At 38.7% G+C, this 24,716-nt stretch overlaps 1 protein-coding gene across 3 annotated transcripts in view; it reads left to right on the forward strand.

Moving 5' to 3' along the window:
• FHIT (fragile histidine triad diadenosine triphosphatase) overlaps positions 1-24,716 on the forward strand; it is a 1,529,906-nt gene that overhangs the window by 420,648 nt on the left and 1,084,542 nt on the right. For all 3 annotated transcript variants that reach the window (XM_061396522.1, XM_061396521.1, XM_061396520.1), the window contains exon 3: positions 15,493-15,586. The gene's annotated coding sequence lies outside the window, so the exon portion shown is untranslated. The remainder of the gene's footprint in view (positions 1-15,492; positions 15,587-24,716) is intronic.

The raw sequence follows: 24,716 nt of genomic DNA on the forward strand, positions 1-24,716 counted from the left end.
CAAGAATACACGGAACTATACAGAAAGGATCTTCATGACCCAGATCACCATGGTGGTGTGGTCACTCACCTAGAGCCAGAGATTCTGGAGTCTGAAGTCAAGTGAGCCTTAGGAAGCATCACTGCAAACAAATCTAGTGGAGGTGATGGAATTCCAGTTGAACTATTTGAAACCCTAAATGATGATGCTGTGAAAGTGCTGCACTCAATATGCCAGCAAATTTGGAAAACTCAGCAGTGGCCACAGAACTGGAAAAGGTCAGTTTTTATTCCATCTCAAAGAAAGGCAATGCCAAAGAACGTTCCAACTACTGTGCAATTGCACCTTATCTCATATGCTAGCAAAGTAATGCTCAAAATTCTCCAAGTGAAGCTTCAAAAGTACGTGAACTGAGAACTTCCAGATGTCCAAGCTGAATTTAGAAAAGGCAGAGGAACCAGAGATCAAATTGCCAACATCCGTTGCATCATAGAAAAAGCAAGAGAGTTCCAAGAAAATATCTGCTTCTGCTTTATTGACTATGCTAAATCCTCTGATTGTGTGGATCACAACAAACTGTGGAAAATTCTTCAAGAGATGGGAATACCAGACCACCTGACCTGCCTCCTGAGAAATCAGTATTCAGGTCAAGAGGCAACAGTTAGAACCAGACATGGAACAAAGGACTAGTTCCAAATTGGGAAAAGAGTACATCAGGGCTGTATACTGTCACCCTGCTTATTTAACTTATATGCAGAGGACATCATGCAAAATGCGGGGCTGGATGAAGCACAAGTTGGAATCAAGATTGCCAGGAGAAATATCAATAACCCCAGATATGCAGATGACACCACCCTTATGGCAGAAAGTGAAGAAGAACTAAACAGCCTCTTGAAGAAATTGAAAGAGGAGAGTGAAAAAGCTGGCTTAAAGCTCAACATTCAGAAAACTAAGATCATGGTGTCCAGTCCCATCACTTCATGACAAATAGATGGGGAAACAGTGGAAACAGTGACAGACTTTATTTTCTTGGGCTCCAAAATCACTGTAGATGGTGACTGCAGCCATGAAATTAAAAGATGCTTTCTCCTTGGAAAAAGCTATGACCAACCAAGACAGCATATTAAAAAGCAGAGACATTACTTTGCTGACAAAGGTGCATCTAGTCAAAGCTATGATTTTACCAGTAGTCACATATGGATGTGAGAGTTGGACTATAAAGAAAGCTGAGTGCTGAAGAATTGATGCTTTTGAACTGTGGTGTTGGAGAAGACTCTTGAGAGTACCTTGGACTGCAAGGAGATCAAACCGGTCAAACCTAAAGGAAGTGAAAGTGAAAGTGAAAGTTGCTCAGTCCTGTCTGACTCTTTGCGACCCCATGAACTATAACATCCATGGAATTCTCCAGGCCAGAATACTGGAGTAGGTCAGCCATTCCCTTCTCTAGGGGATCTTCCCAACACAGGGATTGAACCCAGGTCTCCGGCATTGCAGGCGGATTCTTTACCACAGGGGAAGCCCAACCTAAAGGAAATCACTCTTGAATATTCATTGGAAGGACTGATGCTGAAGCTGAAACTCCAATACTTTGACCACCTGATGAGAAGAGCTGACTCATTGGAAAAGACCCTGATCCTGGGAAAGATTGAAGGCTGGAGGAGAAGGGACGACAGAGGATAAGATGGTTGAATGTCATCACCGACATGAGTTTGAGCAATATCTGGGAGCTGGCTATAGACAGGGAAGCCTGGCATGCTGCAGTCTACAGAGTCTCAAAGAGTCGAACACGACTGAGTGAATGAACTGAACTGAGGGTCCTCCATGGTCCCTCCTTTACCTATCTTCCCACTTTATCTTTCTTTGCTTCTCCAGATATGCTGTACTTCATCCTGGCATTCAGTTCAGTTCAGTTCAGTCACTCTGGAAAAACCATAGCTTTGACTAGATGGACCTTTGTTGTCAAAGTAATGTCTCTGCTTTTTAATATGCTGTCTAGGTTGGTCATAGCTTTTCTTCCAAGGAGCAAGCATCTTTTAATTTCATGGCTGCAGTCACCATCTGCAGTGATTTTGGAGCCCCCCAAAAATAAAGTCTCACTGTTTCCATTGTTTCCCCACCTATTTTCCATGAAGTGATGGGACCAGATGTCATGATCTTAGTTTTCTGAATGTTGAGTTTTAAGTCAACTTTTTCATTCTCCTATTTCACTTTCATCACAAGGCTTTTTAGTTCCTCGCTTTCTGCCATAAGTGTGGTGTCATTTGTGTATCTGAGGTTATTGATATTTCTCCTGGCAATATTGATTTCAGCTTGTGCTTCATCCAGCCCAGCATTTCGCATGATGTACTCTGCATATAAGTTAAATAGGCAGGGTGACAGTATACCACCTTGATGTACTCCTTTCCTGATTTGGAACCAGTCTGTTATTCCATGTCCAGTTCTAACTGTTGCTTCTTGACCTGTATACAGATTTTTCAGGAGGCAAGTAAGGTGGTCTGGTATTTCCATCTCTTGAAGAATTTTCCACAGTTTGTTGTGATCCACACAGTCAAAGGCTTTGGCATAGTCAATAAAACAGATGTTTTTCTGCAACTCTCCTGCTTTTTCTATGATGCAACATAAGTCAGTAATTTGACCTCTGGTTCCTCTGCCTTTTCAAATCCAGCTTGAATATCTGGAAGTTCACAGTTCATGTACTGTTGAAGCCTGGCTTGAGTGATTTTGAGCATTACCGTTCTTGAGGGAAAACTAAGTCTTATACATTCTGTGAAAATTACCTCAAAATGTATAATGGACTTAAATATAAAACATGAAGCTATAAAACTTTTAGAAGAAAACATAAGAGAAAATCCTTGGGATCCAGTAGTAGGCAAAGAGATCTTAGATTTGACATTAGGGTACACTTCATAAAAGGAAAAAAGTGTATTAGATATCATCAGAATTACAACTTGTGCTCTGTAAAAGACCATGATTGTTGTTGTTGCTGTTCAGTCACTAAGTCATTTCCGACTCTTTGTGGCTCAATGGATGCAGCAGGCCTGGCTCTTCTGTTCCACTGTCTCCCAGAGTTTGCGCACATTCATGTCCATTGAGTCGGTGATGCTATCTAACCATCTCATCCTCTACCTCCCCATTCTCTTTTTGCTTTCAATCTTTCCCAGCATCAGGATCTTTACCAATGAGTCAGCTCTTCACAATAGGTGGCCAAAGTAGTCAGTCTCAGAATCGGTCCTTCCGGTGAACATTCAGGGATGATTTCCTTTAGGATTTACTGACACCTTCCGACCTACTGGGGTTCATCTTTCGGTGTCGTGTGTTTTTGCTTTTTTACACTGTTCATGGGGTTCTGGAAGCAATACTGGAGCGGGTTGCCATCTCCTTCTCCTGTGGACCACGTTTTGTCGAAACTCTTCACTATGACCCGTGCATCTTGGGCGGCTCTGCACAGAGTGGCTCATAGCTTCATTGAGTTATGTAAGCCCCTTCACCACAACAAGGTTATGATCCAGGAAGGGGAAAAGACCCTGATAAGTGGATCAAAAGACATATACAAAGCATATATCTGACAAAGGACTAGTATCTAAATTATATAAAGACCTCTCAAACTCAACAGTAAAAAAAAAAAAAAAAAGCAATCCAGTTAGAAATCATGAAGAGATATTTCACTAAAGAGGTTTTATAGAAGGCAAGTAAGAACATCAAAATATGTTTAACATTATTAGCCATCAGTTCAGTTCAGTTCAGTCACTCAGTCGTGTCCGACTCTTTGTGACCCCATGAATCGCAGCACACCAGGCCTCCCTGTCCATCACCAACTCCCGGAGTTCACTCAGACTCAAGTCCATCGAGTCAGTGATGCCATCCAGCCATCTCATCCTCTGTTGTCCCCTTCTCCTCCTACCCTCAATCCCTCCCAGCATCAGAGTCTTTTCCAATGAGTCAACTCTTCACATGAGGTGGCCAAAGTACTGGAGTTTCAGCTTTAGCATCATTCCTTCCAAAGAAATCCCAGGGCTGATCTCCTCCAAAATGGACTGGTTGGATCTCCTTGCAGTCCAAGGGACTCTCAAAGGGAAATGTAAATTAAAACCACAGTGATACATCACTATATACCTACTTTACTGGCTTAAAAAAAATATTGACCACACCAAATGCTAATGAGGATGCAGACAAACGATATATTGCTGCTGAGAATGCGATATGGTAACAGGACTCTGGAAAATAGTTTCACAGTTTCTTATCAAAGTATTCACTTATTTATCCTGAGGAAATGAAAATGTATGTTCACATAAAACTTGTGCATGAATGTTCATAGTAGATTTATTTGTCATAGCCAAAAACTGGGAACAACACAGATGACTATATTGGGTAAATGGATTAAAAAACAATAGTATATCCACACTATGGAGGCGCTACTCAGCAATGAGTTACTGATACATGAAACTAACTACTTGGTGCAATCTTCAGGGATTTAGACCATAGGGGAAAAAGCCAATCCCCAAAGATTATATTTGTATGATTCCATTTATATAGCGTTCTTCAAATAAGAAAAATATATAAATGAAGAACAGATTTGTGGTTGTCAAGGGTTAAGGAAGTGTGAGGTGAGAGGGGAATGGGTGTGGCTATAAAGGGCAGTATAAGGATGGCTATGGTGATGAAAATATTCTGTATCTTGACTGTATTCAAGTCAGTATTCTGCTACTGTACTGTAGATTTGCAAGATGTTACCATTGGGAGAAATTGGGTAAAGGGTACTTCAAATCTCTCTGTAGTTTTTTCTAACAACTTACATGTAAATCTACAAATACCTCAAAATAAGAAGTTTAATTAAAAAGATGACTCAGAAAAAGACCCCGGTATGATGACAGTAGCATTTCAAATCAAATCAAATGGTACTCTAAGGACAAATCGAAAGAAGTCAAGATATAAAGGGAATCTTCTTGACCCAGGGAACTGAACCTGGGTCTCCTGCATTGCAGGTGGATTCTTTTCCATCTGAGCTACCAGGGAAGCTCATAAATATTAAAACTGGCAGAAACAAACAAACGAAAAACACCACTTTGAATTTCTTTATAGCAGGAAAAAGTCAAACAAAAAAGAGAAGGCAAATTGTGGGAAGAAAAGTAATATAGTATGACAAAAAAGGGATTACTCAAATATAAAAAAGAATGTGTTTCATTGGAAAACTATGCAAAATCAAAAAATTAAAATTAAAAAAAATAAAAAGGGGGAACATGCGAACAAAAAGAATTGAGGAGACGATAACAATGTAATTGTTGAAGCTGCCTTAAAAGTTCAGAGACTGATTTAGTAGGGATAAAAGGTGAAATCTGTACAGATTCCAGAAGGGGTCAGGAATTAGTGGCATTATAAATCTATGAAAGTAGGAGTGAAGGAATGTAAAAAAGAATGTTGAGAAAACAATAAATAATCATTAGATCCCCAGAGTCGTTGACTAACCTGAATAGTTAGTCCTGGGAACTGTCCCTCTTCCCCTCCCTCCATGCAGGAGAAGGTGAAGCGCAGGGTCTGTGCTGGGGGTCACTGTGCATAGGTAAGGACAGAGCTATGAAGATGAAAATGGGGATCAAGTGAAAGTCTCTATACTGGGGCTACTGCTCTTTCCCACATGTGGATCCCAGAACAGTGGCACTCAGGCAGGAGACTGGACAACACTTTTCTGGGGACTTTGACCAGCCCAAGAAAAGAGAACTAAAATAGCCACGAGGAAGCCAGTCACTCTAGTCCTGCGTTGTCCACTGTGGTAGCCACTGGCAGCGTGTGGTTACTGAACATTGAAACATGGTTTGTCTGACTTGAGATGGGTTGTAAATGTACAACATATTAAGAATTTGGAATACATCATTTATGCATGTGTGCATGCTGAGTCGCTTCAGTTGTGTCTGACTCTTTGTGACCCTATGGACTGTAGCCCACCAGTCTTCTCTGTCCATGGCATTCTCCAAGCAAGAATATTGGAGTGGGTTGCCATGCCTTCCTCCAGGGGATCTTCCTGATCCATGAATATAATCCAAGTCTCTTATGTCTCCGGCCTTGTCAAATGCATTCTTTACCACTACTGCCACCTGGAAAGCCCTTCTTCACTTATATGTAAATGTAAAATGTCTTGTTAGTTTTTATTTCATGTTGAAATACTTTTATATTCGGGTTAAATAAAATATATTAGTAAAATAAATCTTTAAAGAGACTGAATTTCTCCCAGATTGAAAGCAGAAAAGCAACTTTTATGGAGCTATGGTGATTTTATAAGTAAAATGAAAGTAATAAGATATCAGCATGAAGGGAGCAATCAGACAGGATATAGAGAACGAAACAAATCTTAGCCATATATGTGCATGCGTATATGTGGTATATGTGATGTATCACTATCTGGCTAGTTCCTATTGATGTCAGATTTTTTTTTTTCTTCTGATTTTCTGATACGATAATGGAGGCAAGATATGATAATGGGAAAAACTCAGGTTCTGAAGTGACTTTGTGGCCCAGGAGAGCTGCTTCTTCTGTAAGCCATGGATCCTCAGACAACACTGGTTACTTTACAGGCTGTCTTAAAGTTTAGAGACAATACTAGAGCTACATGCACTGTAGCCCGCCAGGCTCCTCTGTCCATGAAATTCTCCAGGGAAGAGTACTGGAGTGGGTAGCTGTTTCCTTCTCCAGGGTATCTTCCCAACCCAAGGATCAAACCACCTGGATGTCTGTATGGTTTGTTCTGTTCTCCTGAATTTATCTTGAACTCTGGGTGGGATTAATGTAGATTTGGGGAAATAACAGAGGTCCTTTTTGTATCAATATGTGTCCTATATGCAATACATCTGATTTCTTGAGGGAGTCAGTCTGTCTGGATTGAAATCCCAGATCTGCAGTTTAGTTACTATGATTTAAGTCAGGTAACTGTTTTTGCCTCTGTTTCCACATCTGCAAAACAGGAATAAAAATAACGATATTCTTTAGGTCACTGTGATTGCATGATTTAATGTGTGAAAAAGGCTCAGTCCCAGACACATAATAAGCCTTGTGTTAATTTTAGCTGTCATTATTATTGGGCTTCCCTGGTAGCTCAGATGGTAAAGAATCTTCTGCAGTGCAAGAGACCCGGATTTGATCTGTGGCTTAGGAAGATCCCCTGGAGAAGGAAATGGCTACCCACTCCAGTATTCTTGCCTGGAGAATTCCATGGATAGAGGAGCCTGGCGGACTACAGTCCATATAGCTCTAGTATTGTCTCTAAGCTTTAGGACAGCCTGTAAAGTAAGCAGTGTTATCTGAGGATCCATGGCTTAGGGAAGAAGCTGCTCTCCTGGGCCACAAAGTCACTTCAGAACCTGAGCTTTTTCTGCTATAGTATCTTGCCTCATAAATTTTAGCACCTCATTGCTGATAGAAACCTTTTAGATCATCTTAAGAAGTTTCCGAACTTTCTGCAGAATGGGTCATTAAAGGCTGGGGTTTGGGGTCTGAGAGTCTTGTGTTCGAATCCTCATTCTACCACTCAGGACTGCAGGGTCCCCTTGGACAAGATACTCAGCTCCATGAGAACTTCTCAGGCTGTAATAAGGGCTATATTAGCTAATGTATGGTAGGTCTTTGGCATGCTATATGTTGTGTGATTTTTAATTTTTCATGATTATGATTTTCATTATAAATATAATCTAAGTCTCAGAGCTAGTTATTCATGGAGATGTAACTGAAACTCTAGTGGGCCTTTTATTCAGTGCTTTCTCTTCCTTACTTTGCTATCTAATTGGTTAGTTTTCATTCATCCTTTTAAAATCTACATTTATAAAGTCAGAGCTGTTAGTGAAGATTTTATAAGAACACTTTCCAAGAGGTTTTTTTTTTTTTTTTTTTTGAACTGCCAAGTCCAGGGATTTAGGATGTAGCTTGGTGCTGAAGTAATTGGCTCTCTTAGTCTTGAGTTATAAGAAGTTCCCTTTCAGACTGTAAGGTTGAGAACCATGCGAGGAACTCTCACATTTTGGTAATTGGTTTAAGGAATAACTTACCTTAAAAAAAAAGTTATTCAGCTATAATTCCTTCCTTCTCTCACCTTGACGTTTTGAGAATCTCCTCATTATATATCTCCACCAGCTTGTTTTCTGAGTTTCCCCTTTTAACTATTTCCTCAAGTACAATCCCTTAATATTATTTTCTTCTCAGCTTATCAACTTGTTGGAAAAGTGATATACTTTTTAGTACTGTAGAGTTTCTGAGGAATGTAGAAATGATTCAATCTTAGGAGAATACAGAAATGATTTAATCTTAGGTGAATACAGGATTGATTTAATTTTCTACCTGTCAAAGAACTGAAGCATTATGAAACTGGCCTTAGCTAGCTACTTGAAGCAAGCTGTACACTCTTTACTGCTCTTATTTCACATCAACAGGCAGTTCATGATCAGAGATTAATTCAGAAACTCTCATTAGTATGTCGAGCTAAGAACAGGAATGAAATGTTTTAATACCTCTTGAATGCAACATTCATGTGTGTGTATATGTGTGTGTGTGAGAATGGGGTAGATTTAGCTATAAATAAGACTGAACTCCACAATGCTCTGATATTGATAAAGTGGGTGTCTTCTAAATTTCTTTTAAATTTATTCCTCCTCTTCCTTGTAGTTAACCAGACAGATTATAGTTTAGTTATCCCAATGGGGAGTTTTAAATCAAAAGGACTAACAGGTTTTTTTTTTTTTCCCCCAGCATAAGTGAGAGAACACCAGGAAATAGAATTACAAATATATTTCCATTTTGTCATAAAGCAACTTAACATTTTCCTGTTACTTAGACATCAGTTTAAACTATGACATTTCTCTTGTTTTGACTAGCACTAAAGTAACAGAGAGAAATGTTCTATTACAGGGACCTTATTGCCTGAAATAAATCTCTCAGGATACTTTAACGTTCTCTTACGATGCTCTTTTTGTGGTCTCCATGGTTCTTCTCTTTGGTTACTGAAATGTTTGACAAGTGACAACCATGCTAAATTTTTCACCTACTTTTTTAGTTCTCCCTCTCAAACTGAAAATCAAAGCGAAGCAGGCAAGTTTCAGGGCTTTCCTGGTGGCTCAGCTGGTAAAGAATCCGCCTGCAATGTGGGAGATCTGGGTTCAATCCCTGGGTTGGGAAGATCTGGAGAATGGAACAGCTACCCACCCCAGTATTCTGGCCTGGAGAATTCCATGGACTGTACAGTCCATGGGGTTGAAAAGAGTCGGACAAGACTGAGCGACTTTCACTTCACTAGGCAAGTTTCAGTCCCTCCCATCCCCCATAATGGAACGCATGTTGAGCCAAGAAAGCTGTGTATTCAACGTTGATCCATGCATCAGTCCAAAGTTATTAAGTGCTTTCCATTCAACATCTGTGTGAGATGCTATGAAAACTGCAAACAGCACCTTGAACAATTCCAGACCTCAAAAACCTCCCCTTATTTTCCTCATTTAGTTTCCCTTCCCTCCTCTCTTTTAGCCAACTTCCCAAAGAATTTGAAGCTGTTTACTAAATTAAAGGTAATGTGCAAATAATAAAATAACCATAAGACAGAATTGTGATCATCTTTACTAGTATGAACACATAGGATGGAAGAACTAAATTTGGTTGTAAGTTTCCTGGTCTCTAAGGCAGAAAGGGAATTCTTTGTCTGACCAGGGAAAGCATCATAGTTTTTCACTCTGGTAGAATTTCTTTGGGATCAAAACTGAAGGTGGAATTTACTGGTTTACGAAGTGAACATTGGCTTTAGTGCAGTTTTCATACTGAGGAATAAGTATGGGGAGGAAAGATTTAGGGCATGAATTCATATCTGTCTTGCTTACTGTTATGTCCCAGGGCTCAGCACAGGTGCCCAGTGCCAAGTAGTTATTGGAGACTGTTGTTATTTTAGTCATTAAGTCATGTCCAACTCTTAGCAAGCCTGGACTGAAGCTGTCCAGGCTCCTCTATCCATGGGATTTCCCAGGCAAGAATACTGGAGTGGGTAGCCATTTCCTCCTCTGGAGCATCTTCCCAACCCAGGGATTGAACCTGTGTCTCCTGCATTAGCAGGCAGATTCCTTATCCCTGAGCCACCTGGGAAGCCCCAGGTAGTGGAGGTATAGTTCTTCAATTAAAATGGGCCATTCAATGGACGATTTTGCACTGACTTTCAGTAACAATGAAGATACTACTCTGCCCCTGAATGTTGTATTCTCTCTCCCTAGAAAGCCATACTTGAGTTCTCACATTAAATCCAACTTCGTTTGTTTTAGTATCTCTGAAAAGGATTTGCTTCCTTCCTCTGGAGCTCTCCCTGCAGGTGGAAAATACTCACTCCCTGTGGGACTGTTTGACTACTGTTTGTCTCCTCTAGTAGGCTCCAGAAGGCATAGATCACTTTTGATTTTGATCACCTTCATACCCCATCCTGTATCATAGAGTCTGGCACTTACTAGATACTCATTAAATACTTTGTTAAGTGAATGAAAGTCACTAATTACCAAACAGCATGGTGGGTTGTGCTTTTAATGAATTTTCAATGAAAATGAGGATAATGGATGAAAACGAGGATACTGTTAAATATAATAATGAGGATACTGTTAAACATAATAATAATGATGCTGATGCTTAAAAAAAAAAGAAAAGGTGATGGTAGCTACTTCTGTTAAATTCTAACCATGTTCCAGGCCCTTTACATAAAATGTACCCCTTATAACTCAGTGAGGAAGGCAAAATTATTTGCTGCATTTTACCAACGAGGAAAATGAGCATTAAAGGAGATTGATGATTCCGATAAAGTCATGCACTTAATTGGCTGGTGGAGCCCTGGATTCAAATGAACATTCTTAACCACCACGCAAAATTGTTCTCCCTATGCTATTTTACTAAAGCATCCTCTGGTTTATGATCTGGAGGAACAAATTGATAGTGTCCTCATGTGTCCTGAGCAGTGTGATAAGTTACCTTGTGACAACCCAAAATAGCAACAGTTCTCTATCACTTCATTGTGAGGCCTCCACCCTGTTTTTAGCCAGGAGCAAAAAAAAAAAAAAAAAAAATGTAGAATCAGGGGCCATAAGATTCTTTATTTTCATTTTCAGAGCATTGGAGTGGGATTTTTTTCTCTTCCCCCATGAGTCTTCTTTGGTGCACCACCCCCTTGGTTAATGTCCTTTGCTGCAGTTCTGTTAATAAGGAGTTATCACATATTTCATTTGTTCATTTGAAAAGCCAATGTTTATTGCAGTGCAGAGCAGCCACATTATTGTAAGTACTTACTCAGACAAATTAAATGATTCCATGTAGTAGCTCTGCAAAGTCTGATTTCCGTGTGTGGAATCGTGTTTATCATCACCCAATTTCAAAGGGACAAAATAGCACATTTACACTGGTAACTCTTTTATAACATCCCCTTTCTACATTATGTGTTTGTTTTGTTGTTAGAAACCAACCCAAATCCCTTCTTCTAGGATGACACAAAAGGATGGCAATATTTAAATATAAGGTCTGTGATGGGGCGAAGCAATTGAGGCATGTCCAGCGTTGCCTTGGTGCCTTCTGCCCTCATGGGTGCATTATGTAGATACAGGGATTGCCAAATTTTCCTTTAAGAGTTTAGCTAACTGATTCTTCAAGAACTTAAGGTCTCTCAAGGAAGTGTACATAGAAGGCATTTTTCAACACAGTATTGGCCCAGGAGGAAGCATTGGATCTTCTGGGGCTTTCACTTCATGATTATTGAACTTTCCTGCAAGCTTTTTTTTTCCTCCACAGATTCTCCCTCCAAGAAGAAAAGGAACACTCTTTGCAATTCTAGTCTCTTTAAAGAATGACCTCCTCACCTCAAAGAGGGTCTTTCAGTATTACTAGTAGAAATAAATTATCTTAAAGCTAACTTTTATTTTAAAGCAAAAATTCCATTTTGGAGGGGGGAGAATTTAATTTCAAACCCTAGAACATACAAGGTTAATGGCAAACTCGCTTCAAGGAGAGAAATATAAAAAGCAAAATCGCTCAGTCGGCTGAAGAACTAATCAGACATATTGTTCCCTTGATTCTACAAAATTACAGCGAACCTTTTAGAAAGGTTGAAAAGATGTCCATGGTGTGCTCCAAGTTTCCTTGGTCTGTAAATGTATGTTCCCTCTTCCCAGAGGCGCTGGTATGTGCAGAAGGGCTCTCCTGGCTAAGGGCTGAGTGTCTTTCCAAATGACAGATGGTTCCCTCTACTGGCTGAACTTAAATTCAGTCCTCTGAGCTGAGCCAACCAGGGAGGAATCACCATCCTTCTCACTGATAATGAAACCAGTTTTGAGTTTCATCCTTAAAGAAACCAACCACCCGAGGCCAGTTTAAGTGTACACAGAACTGGTGATGGACGTCCTCCTCCCTGTCTCCTTCTCCCCTCCCTCCTGTCTCCCCTCCCCTCCTTTCTTCCTCCCTCCCTTTCCCTTTACTTCCTTTATTTCGAGAAAAATGTAAAGATACAGAAAAGCCCAAAAGGTAGTGTAATAGGCATCTGTATTCCTACTATCTAAAAAGGAGCATCTGTTTATGTTTAGTCAGATTTACTTCCAGTTTGTGTGTTTGTTTCTTTTAAAAGCAATTATTGATGAAACCAAATTCCCTGTTAAGTACCACATCTGGCTTTCCTTCCACTCTTTACTGTCTCAGCTGTCTACCAAAAGTTCCCTACCATAAATTTAGGATGTTTTTAACTAGTGTATTGTTTGTATTTTTTATGCACACACACATATATACCAACAACCAATATACACTATTTTGTTTGAATATTTAATGTTTAAATCTTTCCTTGTTGCTTTTTTAACACCACAGTATTTACAAAAATTAGCTGCATTGATGCCATAAAAATCAATTGATCAATTTTAACAGCTCCATAATATTCCATCCTATACATATAGTGCATTTTATTGACCTATTCCATTCCCAGTGCAACCTTTAGATCATTTCCAAAGTTTGCTGTACAAAAACAAAAACACTTCAGTATTATTTTAGTATGTGTCTTCTTGTGTCCGTGTTGCTTGAGTCCAGGATACCCTGCAGGAAGAATCAGTATACCATAGGATATTGTAGTATTACTTTTGATAAATATAATGAAATTGCTCACCAGAAAGATATACCAATTCATGATTTGGCCAGAGGTAAACTAGAGTATTATGCTATTTTTTCCCCTACATCTTAGACAACACTGGCTTTTGTCTACCTTTTCCATGTTTACTATTCTAACAAAATAAAAATGGAATTCCATTAATATAATATGCAAATATGCATTTTACTCTAGTGATTCTGAGCTTTTTTTTTAATGTTCATTGTTCATTGAGATTTCTTCTTTGAACAACCATTTTTCCCTATATGTTTGTTCATCTTTTTTCTTGATTTTAGTAGTTCCTTATATGTTTTGGTTACTTATTCTCTGTCTGTTTCATGTTCTTTGTTGTTCAATTGCTAAGTCTTGTGCAACTCTTTTCGACCCTATGAACTGCAGCACGCCAGGCTTCCCTGTCCTTCACTGTCTCCCAGAATTTGCTCAAACTCATGTCCATTGAGTCAGTGATACCATCCAAGCACCTAATCCTCTGCCCTCAATCTTTCCTCTTCTCCTCCTGCCCTCAATCTTTCCCAGCTTCAGGGTCTTTTCCATTGAGTTGGTTCTTTGCATCAGGTGGCCAAATATTGGATCTTTAGCTTCAGCATCAGTCCTTCCAATGAATATTCAGAGTTGATTTCCTTTAGGATTAACTGATTTGATTTCCTTGCTGTCCAAGGGACTCTCAGGAGTCTTCTCTAGCATCACAATGTGAAAGCATCAGTTCTTGGCACTCACTGTTCTTTATGGTCCCACTCTCAAATCTGTACATGACTACTGGAAAAACTATAGCTTTGACTATATGGACCTTTGTCAGCAAAGTGATGTCTCTGCTTTTTAATACTCTGTCTAGGTTGGTCTTAACTTTTCTTCCAAGAAGCAAGCATCTTTTAATTTCGTTGCTGTAGTCACTGTCCACAGTGATTTTGGAGCCCAGGAAAATAAAGTCTGTCACAGTTTCCACTTTTTCCCATCTATTTGCTGTGAAGTGATGGGACTGAATGCCACAATCTTTGTTTTTTGAATGCTGAATTTTAAGCTGGCTTTTTCACTCTTCTCTTTCACCTTCATCAAGAGGTTCTTTAGTTCCTCTTCACTTTCTGCCATTAAAATGGTATCATCTGCATATCTGAGGTTGTTGATATTTCTCCTGGAAGTCTTGATTCCAGGTTGTGCTTCATCCAGCCCAGTGTTTCTCATGATGTACTATGCATATAGGTTAAATAAGCAGGGTGACAATATACAGCCTTGATATATTCCTTTTCCAATTTTGAACCAGTCCATTGTTCCATGTTCCAAGAACAGTTCTAAGTGTTGCTTCTTGACCTGCATACAAGTCCCTAACATGTGCCAGGAAATTGTGCTTGGGGTTTTGTCCTAATTAAAAAAAAATATTCTCTTTATAAATATACCCTTCATATATATATTATTATGCCCATTTGACAGAAGTGAAAAGTGAGGCTCAATGGAGTTCAGCAGCTATATAAGACACAGAGATAGTGAAATGCATTACTAGAATTGAAACTCAGGCTAGTAGGACCACAAACCTTTGTTCCTTCTGTTGTCAGATTCCTTCTGATTCTCATGGACACTAGGGTTTCAAAAGAAAGTAGGTAAACTGACCCACAAAGTACCCTTCAGACTGGCCAGATGATTTGGCATAGACCGCCACAAAACCTTGAGGGTCCCTTGGACTGCAAGGAGATCCAACCAGTCCATTCTGAAGGAGATCAGCCCTGGGATTTCTTTGGAAGGAATGATGCTTAAGCTGAAACTCCAGTACTTTGGCCACCTCATGTGAAGAGTTGACTCATTGGAAAAGACTCTGATGCTGGGAAGGATTGGGGGCAGGAGGAGAAGGGGACGACAGAGGATGAGATGGCTGGATGGCATCACTGACTCGATGGACGTGAGTCTGAGTGAACTCCGGGACATGGTGATGCACAGGGAGGCCTGGCGTGCTGCGATTCATGGGGTCACAAAGAGTCAGACACGACTGAGCGACTGAACTGAACTGAACCACAAAACCAGAGAGGTACTCTTGCTGACAGGTTGGCAGGTTGGCTTCATCTTTCTGCAAAATGGAAAACCCCAATGGCAGTACTGGCTGACTATGAAGAGGGTCAAATAACAATGCAGCTAGAACAGCCCAGGACTGACTAGAAGTGGAAGATGGAATTTCAGAGCACCATTCTGCCTCTTCCTTTATGTGATCTTGTAGGGGTCAGTGCAGACCAATGACAATACTTAGACATTACACATGTGCTTTTATTTTACCCTTTCAACAGTACCAATGCAGTCCTGTTTGCTCAGTATTCATGCTGAATGTCCCTAATGAAGCTGTACCTATAAGCCATCTGGATCACTGCAGAAATGATCATCTGAATTTCTCTTTTCTGATGTAGGTATTCCAGGACTGCCAACCTGCCGAACAGCCTCTGCAGAAACTCCGTGCACCCTTCTGTTGAGCACTCTGAGGAAGTAACAGTCTTCAGGCAGGTAGTGTTTACTTAATTTCAGATTTTTTTCATAGAATTAGGCATACCTGACTTACTATGGACATCTGTATCATAGCAGTAAGATTCCTATGTACACATAAAATAGAACCCTTAAACAGGTAGAATTTCAGGGCTCGATTTCCGTAGAGAATTTAGCCTCTCCTGACTTCTATTTGTAGCTGCCATTTAAAACTCAGGGTATAAATATTATGTCAGTTAAATAAGGAGTGATGACTTTACTTTTTGAAGAAAGCATTACCTTCCCTTTTATGAAATGTAGTCTAACTATTGCCTGATTGACATCTATTATGTTAGTCTCCCCCCACCAGACAGTTACACATATTTAATAATTTTTGTGTGTAAAAAGTAAGGTTAAACAGTTACATAGTCGAGTTGTTAGGCTTTACGTGGTTTTGAGAATGATCCTGGAGATGAGATGGCATTAGTAGTGGCAGGAGGTCACATCTGACATGAAATGTACCTCCTAAAATGGCAATGGATTGTTCTTGGTCAGAGGAAGTTCTAGTGGCATTTGCTGGGACAGTGAAGAATATATCTTATAAAAAAGACTTGCGGATAGGACAAAGTAATTACTCATCTTTGTATGTATTTGAATGATTTCACTGGATACATTTAATATGCATTTTTAAAAATAGCAATAAAGGACTGGAAATACGTGAATATGGGCAATACTTCCCCGGCATGATATCAGTGGACAGTGTTCATTTAAACCCTTCCTGGAACTCATATGTACATCCCCCTTTCCTCTTCTCTCACTCCTTCTCATCTTTATTCCACTCACAGTATCTCCCCATTCCAAAGTCTCAGCTAACAATTTAGCATGTGTAATAAATATAAATATTGAACAGCCCCATGTGTCAGAACACAAACATTTATTATGCTTTCAGTCACGATCCATTCTCTTGTTTCCATTTTACATTGTCTGCCTTCTAGTCTCTCGTATTCCACAGTTGTTTAAAACTTATAGATTTATGCAAAGTTTACAAAATCGGGCAAGACTATCCCTCAAATGTGTAGGGCTGTGACACATTGCTGTGTTTTCTAGAAATACTCACCAAAGGCAGATTATGGAGGGATGAGTCAGACATCTTCACTTCTTGATGGCCCTGACTTCTTTCTGGTGAATCACCTTCCTGTCTAGAGGGTTTTTCTGGAAGATGAAGAAGGCTTAAGGATGGTAAATGAAATGAGCTGAAATGGAACCCTGGTATGAGTTTTGCACAGAATTGTTTGATCCTTGTGTTATGGTTCTGGTTAGTGTTTTTGAGCCCTGAAGCAAAGCTCTTTTTAACATGAAAGCTGTCAATATGAAATATATAGATCTAAAAGAGGAGTATTTTAATATTAATTATTAGCAGAAGGAGGAATTGCATTCTATAACTTTGGCTTTTAGCATCTCCACCTATTTCTCTTTGCTTAGAAAGACTTCCCTTTTCTCTCTTCATAGTAAAAGGCATGTCCTTCATGATTCTGAAGACCTATACTTCACTGTTTCTTTTCTTTAAGGAGACTGACAGGTTTCTGCCATTTGCTGTGTAATCTCGGTTAACTCATTTAACCTCTCTGAACTCTGGGATCTTCCTCCAAAATATGGGGCTAATTATGGGAACTGCCTCACAGAATGCTTATGAAGGATTAAATGGCAATTATTATAAAGTGATAAGCAAGATACTTGGCATACAGAAGCTCTTAAGAGTTGGTAAGGACTATTATGGGAAGGAAATGTGCACTTACTGATTCTGTATCACTGACTAAGGATATTATTTTCAATATCCTGTTTCTCATAGGATATTACCTATTGCAGTTTTCAATGAGGCAAGATATAGAGATATCTGAGATCAAAAAACTAGGGTAAAATAAATAACGTGGCAAAGTACCATGTAGATTATCTCCGGTAGTCATGAACCCGTATAAGCCTCATTGCTTTGAGATTAAATGCTGCCAGTGTTACTGCCAGATCTGATTGATGTTTTATCATTTTATCATTTAACTTTATGCTGTACTTTCATTCCACATCTTCTCATGTACTTGGCAGGGTGATCAAGGAAGCTCTGACTTATGTTTCTACCTAAAACCAAAACCAAATATCACTAGGTGAGGTAGTGAATGAAGGTTAAATATTTTGAGAGGAACTGGGAGGTGCAAAAGAGTATTTCCTAAATGTTTTTCACTTGTTTCCACTTCTAGTATGGCTAAGTATGTGCTGTTGAACCTGGTATCTTCACATATAGAAACTGTAAAGTATGCGAGAAAAACTACCTGACAACCCTAGAGAGTCAAAATAAGTAGGTAGATTCTGAAAGGAACTTCAGATTCAAAACTTAGAAGCAGGCTCAGTGCAGAGTGATTTCCCCATTTTATGGCTTTTTCGACTGAGGGTATGCATGGTGAGGTTAATGTCACTTCAGGTGACTAACTCCAGTAGAAAAACCACAATCTTTTTAGTTTGAAGACCCCAGGAACAGGGTTCAGTGCAACAACAGCCCCTGGAAAATGAAGCTAGAATATTGTTTTTAAATTAATAATTTTATTTATTTGTTTTTGGCTGTGCTGGGTCTTTGTTGTTGCAGACTTTCTCAGTTGCGGCAAGCGGGGGCCACTCTTTGTTGCGGTGTAGGAGCTTCTCATTGAGGTGGCTGCTCTTGTTGTAGAGCAGAGGCTCTAGGACACATGAGCTTCAGTAGCTTCAACACAGGAGCCCAGCATTTGAGCTCCCAGGCTCTAGAGCACGCTCAATAGTTGAGGGTCGTGTACTTTGTTTCTCTGTGGCATGTGGGATCTTCCTGAACCAGAGATCAAACCTGTGTCTCCTGTATTGGCAGGTGGATTCTTTACCACTGAGCCACCAGGGAAGCCCTTAAGCTAGAATTCTGGAAAGCGGAAAGGCGGATGAGGAAGCTCCCGATTCTGTGTATAAATAAAACCCAAAGTTTTGACTGACTCCTGAATCATGAATGTGTGGAGCAGATACAAGCTGCTGCTAAGTCGCTTCAATCGTGTCCGACTCTGTGAGACCCCATAGACGGAAGGCCACCAGGCTCCCCCGTCCCTGGGATTCTCCAGGCAAGAACACTGGAGTGGGTTGCCATTTCCTTCTCCAATGCATTAAGGTGAAAAGTGAAAGGGAATTCACTCAGTCGTGTCCGACTCTTAGCGACACCATGGACTACAGCCTACCAGGCTCCTCTGTCCATGGGATTTTCCAGGCAAGAGTACTGGAGTGAGGTGCCATTGCCTTCTCCGAGATACAAGCTAGCACAGCTGGAGATGAAAGAACTGAACTGAAGTTTGAGCTGCCACCCAAGAGATAGTTTTCACCTTGTATATAATCAAATTAATTGCTTGCTAAAACAAACAAATCAGTACTCTTCACAGAATTCGAACAGATTTTAGAGTCTTTGCTTCAAAATATTTGCATCATACATTCACATAATACAATCCCAAATTACATAAGATATGAAGAACCAAAAAAATGTGACCCCTTCTGAAGATAAAAGTCTAATTCCAAGATGACCCAAAGGTGGGAATTAGCAAAGATTTTAAAACAGCTTTTATAACCATACTCAATGAGGCTAGAAAGGTACACTCACAATGAGTAAAAAATATAGTAAATGGAAACTACAAAAAAGAAACAAATGGAGATTCCAGAACTGAAAATATATTTGAAATAAAAATTCACTGAGCTTACATCCATTGGAAATAATAGAAGGTGTCAATGAACCTAAAGATAGAACAGAAGCAAATTTTATTCTTAAGAACAGAAAGAAAAGAGTTTTTTTTATTTTTTAATTGTTGGTCATACTCCACTGTATGTGGGAACTTAGTTCCCTGACTAGGGATTGAACCCACATCCCCTGCACTGGAAGGTGGAGTTTTAACCTCTGGACCACTGGGTAAGTCCCAGAAGAAAGATTTAAAAAACTAAAGAATAACAAATAGAGCCTCAGAGATCTATGTAACATAAGTAAAAATGTCTAACATATATGTAATTGGAGTCTCAGAAGAAGACAAGAAAGAGAATGGGAAAGGAAAATATTTGAAGAAATAATGGCCACATTTTTTTTTAATTTGATGAAATGTATACATTTACAGATCCAGAAACTCAGTGAACTTCAAACAAGATTAATTTGAAGAAAACTGTACCTATGCACATCATATTCTGTTGGACACCAACAGTAAAGAGAAACTTTTGATAGTGGTCAGAGAAAATGGCAGGTTACCTTCCAGGACACTGTACTTCAAATCAGCACTGCCTTCTTATCAGTAACTATAGAGTCTAGGAAAAGTGAAATGATATTTTTTAAGTACAGAGAAGGAAAAAGAAAAATCCTGTTAACCCAGAAATCTATGTATAGTGAAAATATCCTTTGAGACTGAAGACAAATTAAAGACATTTTCAGATAAAAGTAAGCTAAGAGAATTCATTGCCAGCAGACCTACAACACAAGAAATGCTAAAGGAAGTTATTCAAGCTGAAGTGAGATAACACCAGATGGAATCTTAAATCTTCAAGAATGAATCAAGAATATCAGAAATTGTAAATATGAAAGAGTATTTTCATCTCAGTATCTTTAAAATGCACAGAAAATTAAAAAGCCAAATCATAACACTGCCTTGTGATACTTATAATGTACTATATGTAGATATCATATGTAAGACAATTATAACATAAATAATGAGGGGGGTGCATATTAAATGGACTTATATAATTGTATAGTTTTCAATTTTATATGGGGTGGTAATGAAATGAACTCTTAAGTAGACTGTGAAAGCTCAAAAATGTATATTTTAATGCTTAGAAAAATAACTGAAAATCCAGTAGATAAAGTAGAATCCTAAGCACTTTAAAAATGATTCAAAAAGAATGCAGGAAAGATTGAACAGAGAACAAAAAGCAGAAGAGGCAAAAGGAAACCAAGCAATGAAATTGTAGCTGTAAGTGCAACCATATCATGTTAATCATATTTATTTATATTGAATGATTTTATTGTTCCATTGCTCAGTTGTGTCAGACTCTTTGCAACATGGTGGACTGCAGCATGCCAGGCTTCATATAGAATGTTAATGTTGCACACTGGCTTTGGAACTCAAATAAAGGCCCTTTCATGTTGGGTGAAAATCTTGGTAGATTGGACCTAGGGTGGTCTTTGGAGAGAGATCAAGCCATGAGCCTTTGATGTGGGGGCACTGACTCCAAGACCCTAGACAACCAGAGAACTAACCCTAGGGAATATCAAATAGTGAGAACGCACACAAAGGAAACCACTTGAATACAAGACCTGGCATCACCCAACCACCAGCAGCACCCTGTGCATGACAACCTCATTTAAACAACAAACAAAACAAAAATATAAACCCAGTCATCAGCAGACAGGATTACCACCTCACTCACCCTTGCCCATCAGAGGAAAAACAAACAAACAAAAACTCAACACAAATCTCACCCTATAGAAAGCTTACAGAAACCACTGGACCAACCTTAGGAGGGCAGAAACCAAAAGGAAGAAAGAATTCAGCCTTGAAGCCTGGGAAAAGGAGACCTCAAACACAGTAAGATAAAAAAAATAATGAAAAGGCAGATAAATACTACACAAATGAAGGAACAAACTGGAAACACAGAAGTCCAAATAAATGAAGAGGAAATAGCCAAACTATCTGAAAAAGAATTCAGAATAATGATAGTAAAGATGATCAAAATCCTTGAAAACAAAATGGAGAAAATGCAATAATCAATTAACTAAGATCTAGAAGAATTGAAGAATAAACATACAGAGTCAAACAACACACCTACTGAAATTAAAAATACTCTATAAGGAATGAATAGCAGAATATCTGAAGCAGAAGAATAAATCAGTGAGCTGGAAGATAAAATGGTGAAGATAACTTCTGAAGAGCAGAATAAAGTAAAAAGAATGAAAAGAACTGAGGGCAGTCTCGGAGACCTCTGGGGCAATATCAAATGCACCAACATTCGAATTATATGGGTCCCAGAAGAAGAAGAGAAAAAGAAAGGTATGAGAAAATTTTTGAAGAAATCATAGTCGAAAATTTCCCCAACATGGAAAAGGAAATAGTCACTCAACTCCAAGAGTCACAAAGAGTCCCATACAGGATAAACCTAAGGAGAAACATGCCAAGATACATACTAATCAAACTAACAAAGACTAAATACAAAGAAAGAATATTAAAAGCAGCAAGGGAGAAGCAACAAATAACATACAAGGGAAACCCCATATGCTTAACAGCTGATCTTTCAGCAGAAACTCTGCAGGCCGGAAGGGAATGGCAAGATATATAAAGTACTGAAAGGGAAAAATCTACAGGAAAGATTACTGCACCCAGAAAGGATCTCATTCAAAATTGATGGAGAAATAAGCTTTTCAGACAAGCAAAAATTAAGAAAATTGAGTACCACCAAACCATCTTTACAACAAATGTTAAAGGGACTTATGTAGTCAAGAAATACAAGAGAAGATAAAAGATCTACAAAATCAACCACAAACAATTAAGAAAATGGTAATAGGAACATATATATCAATAATTACTTTAAATGAAAATGGACTAAATGCTCCAACCAAAAGACATACACTGGCTGAATAGATACAAAAACAAGACCCATTTATATGCTATCTACAAGAAACCCACTTCAGACCTAAAGACACGTATAGACTGAAAGTGAGAGGGTGGAAAAATATATTCCATGCAAATGGGAAGCAAAAGAAAGCTGGAGTAGCAATCCTCACATAAAACAAAATAGATCTTAAAATAAAGAAGATTACAAGAGATAAGGAAGGACACTACATAATGATCAAGGGATCAATCCAAGAGGAAGACATAACAATTGTAAATATCTATGCACCCAACATAGGAGCATCTCATACATAAGACAAACAATAAAAGACATAAAAGGAGAAATTGACAGTAACACAATAATAGTAGGAGACTTTAACACCCCACTCACACCAATGGACAGATCATCAAAACAGAAAATTAGTCAGGAAACTCAAGTCTTAAATGATACATTAGATGAAATGGATCTCATTGATATCTTCAGGACATTCCATCCAAATGCAAAGAATATACCTTTTTCTCAACTGCACCTGGGACATTCTCCAGGATAGACCACATCTTGGGTCACAAATCAAACCTCAGTAAATTTAATAAAATTGAAATCATATCAAGCATCTTCTCTGACCACAATGCTATGAGACTAGATATCAATTATAGGAAAAAGTAAAACTGTAAGCAACACGAACACATGAAGATTAAACAACATGTTTCTAAATAACCAACAGGTTATTGAAGAAATCAAAAAGGAAATCAAAAAATTTCTAGAAACAAATGACAATGAAAACATGACAACTCAAAACTTATGGGATGCAGCAAAAACAGTTCTAAGAGGGAAGTTTATAGCAATACAATCCTACCTCAAGAAAGAAGAAAAACATCGACTAGACAAGCTAACTTTACACCTAAAACAACTGGGAAAAGAAGAAGAAAAAAACTCTCCAAATTAGTAAAAGGAAAGAAATCATAAAGATCCCAAAAGAAATAAATGAAAAAGAAATGAAAGAAACAGTAGTAAAGATTAATAAAACTAAAAGCTGGTTCTTTGAGAAGACAAAGGTGACAAGCCTTTAGCCAAACTCATCAAGAAAAAAGAGAGAAGAATCAAATCAACAAAATTAGAAATGAAAAAAGAGAGGTTACTGTTGTACAGTTGACAATGCAGAAATACAAAGGATTATAAGAGGTAATTGTGAACAATCATATGGCAATAAAATGGATAGCCTGGAAGAAATGGACAGATTCTTAGAAAAGTTCAATCTTCTAGGACTGAACCAGGAAGAAATAGAAATTATGAACAACCCAGTTTCAAGCACTGAAATTGAAGCTGTGATCAAAAATCTCCCAAAAAACAAAAGCCCAGGACCAGATGGCTTCACAGGATAATTCTATCAAACATTTATAAAAGACCTAATGCCTATCCTTCTAAAACTTTCAGAAAATTGCAGAGGAAGGAACACTTCCAAACTCATTATACAAGGCCACTATCACCCTGATACCAAAACCAGACAAAGACAACACACAAAAAAGAAAACTACAGGCCAATATCACTGATGAATATAGATGCAAAAATCCACAACAGAATTTTAGCAAACAGTTCAGGAACACATCAAAAAGCTGATACACCATGATCAAGTTGGTTTTATTCTAGGAATGCAAGGATTCTTCAATATACACAAATCAATCAATGTGATACACCATATCAACAAATTGAAAGATAAAAAATGTATGATAATCTTTTTCTATTTTTTTCCTTCTTTTTTTTTTCTTTTTTTTTATCGTATATGTCTCAATATTTTATTTATTTATTTATTTATTTTAATTTTTTTTTTATTCCTTTATTTCTCATGTGTTCCCCATCCTGAACCCTCCTCCCTCCTCCCTCCCCATACCATCCCTCTGGGTCGTCCCAGTGCACCAGCCCCAAGCATCCAGCATCGTGCAAAAAGCCTTTGACAAAATTCAGCACCCATTTATAATTAAAACTCTTAAAAAAAATATGGGCACCTAAGGAACCTACCCTGGTGGCTCAGAGGTTAAAGTGTCTACCTGGAATGCAAGAGACCTGGGTTCGATCCCTGGGTTGGGAAGATCCCCAGGAGAAGGAAATGGCAACCCACCCCAGTACTCTTGCCTGGAGAATCCCATGGAGGGAGGAGCCTTGTAGGCTACAGTCCATGGGGTCGCATAGTAAAGGCCATACATGATAAGCCTACAGTAAGCATTATACTCAATGGTAAAAAACTGAAAGCATTCCTCCTAAGATCAGGAGCAAGACAAGGGTGTCCACTTTCACCACTGTTATTCAACATAGTTCTGAAAGTCCTAGCTACAGCAATCAGAAAAGACAAAAAGTAAATAAATAAAAGGAATACAGATTGGAAAAGAAGAAGTAAAGCTCTCACTGTTTGCAGATGACCTGATGCTGTAAACAGAAAACCCTAAAGATAGTATCAGAAAATTACTAGAGCTAATCAGTGAAGTGAGCAAAGTTGCAGGGTACAGAATCAATACACAGAAATCACTTGCATTTCTATATACTA

This window comes from Bos javanicus, chromosome 22 (genome assembly GCF_032452875.1).
Source record: "Bos javanicus breed banteng chromosome 22, ARS-OSU_banteng_1.0, whole genome shotgun sequence".
NCBI lineage: Eukaryota > Metazoa > Chordata > Mammalia > Artiodactyla > Bovidae > Bos > Bos javanicus.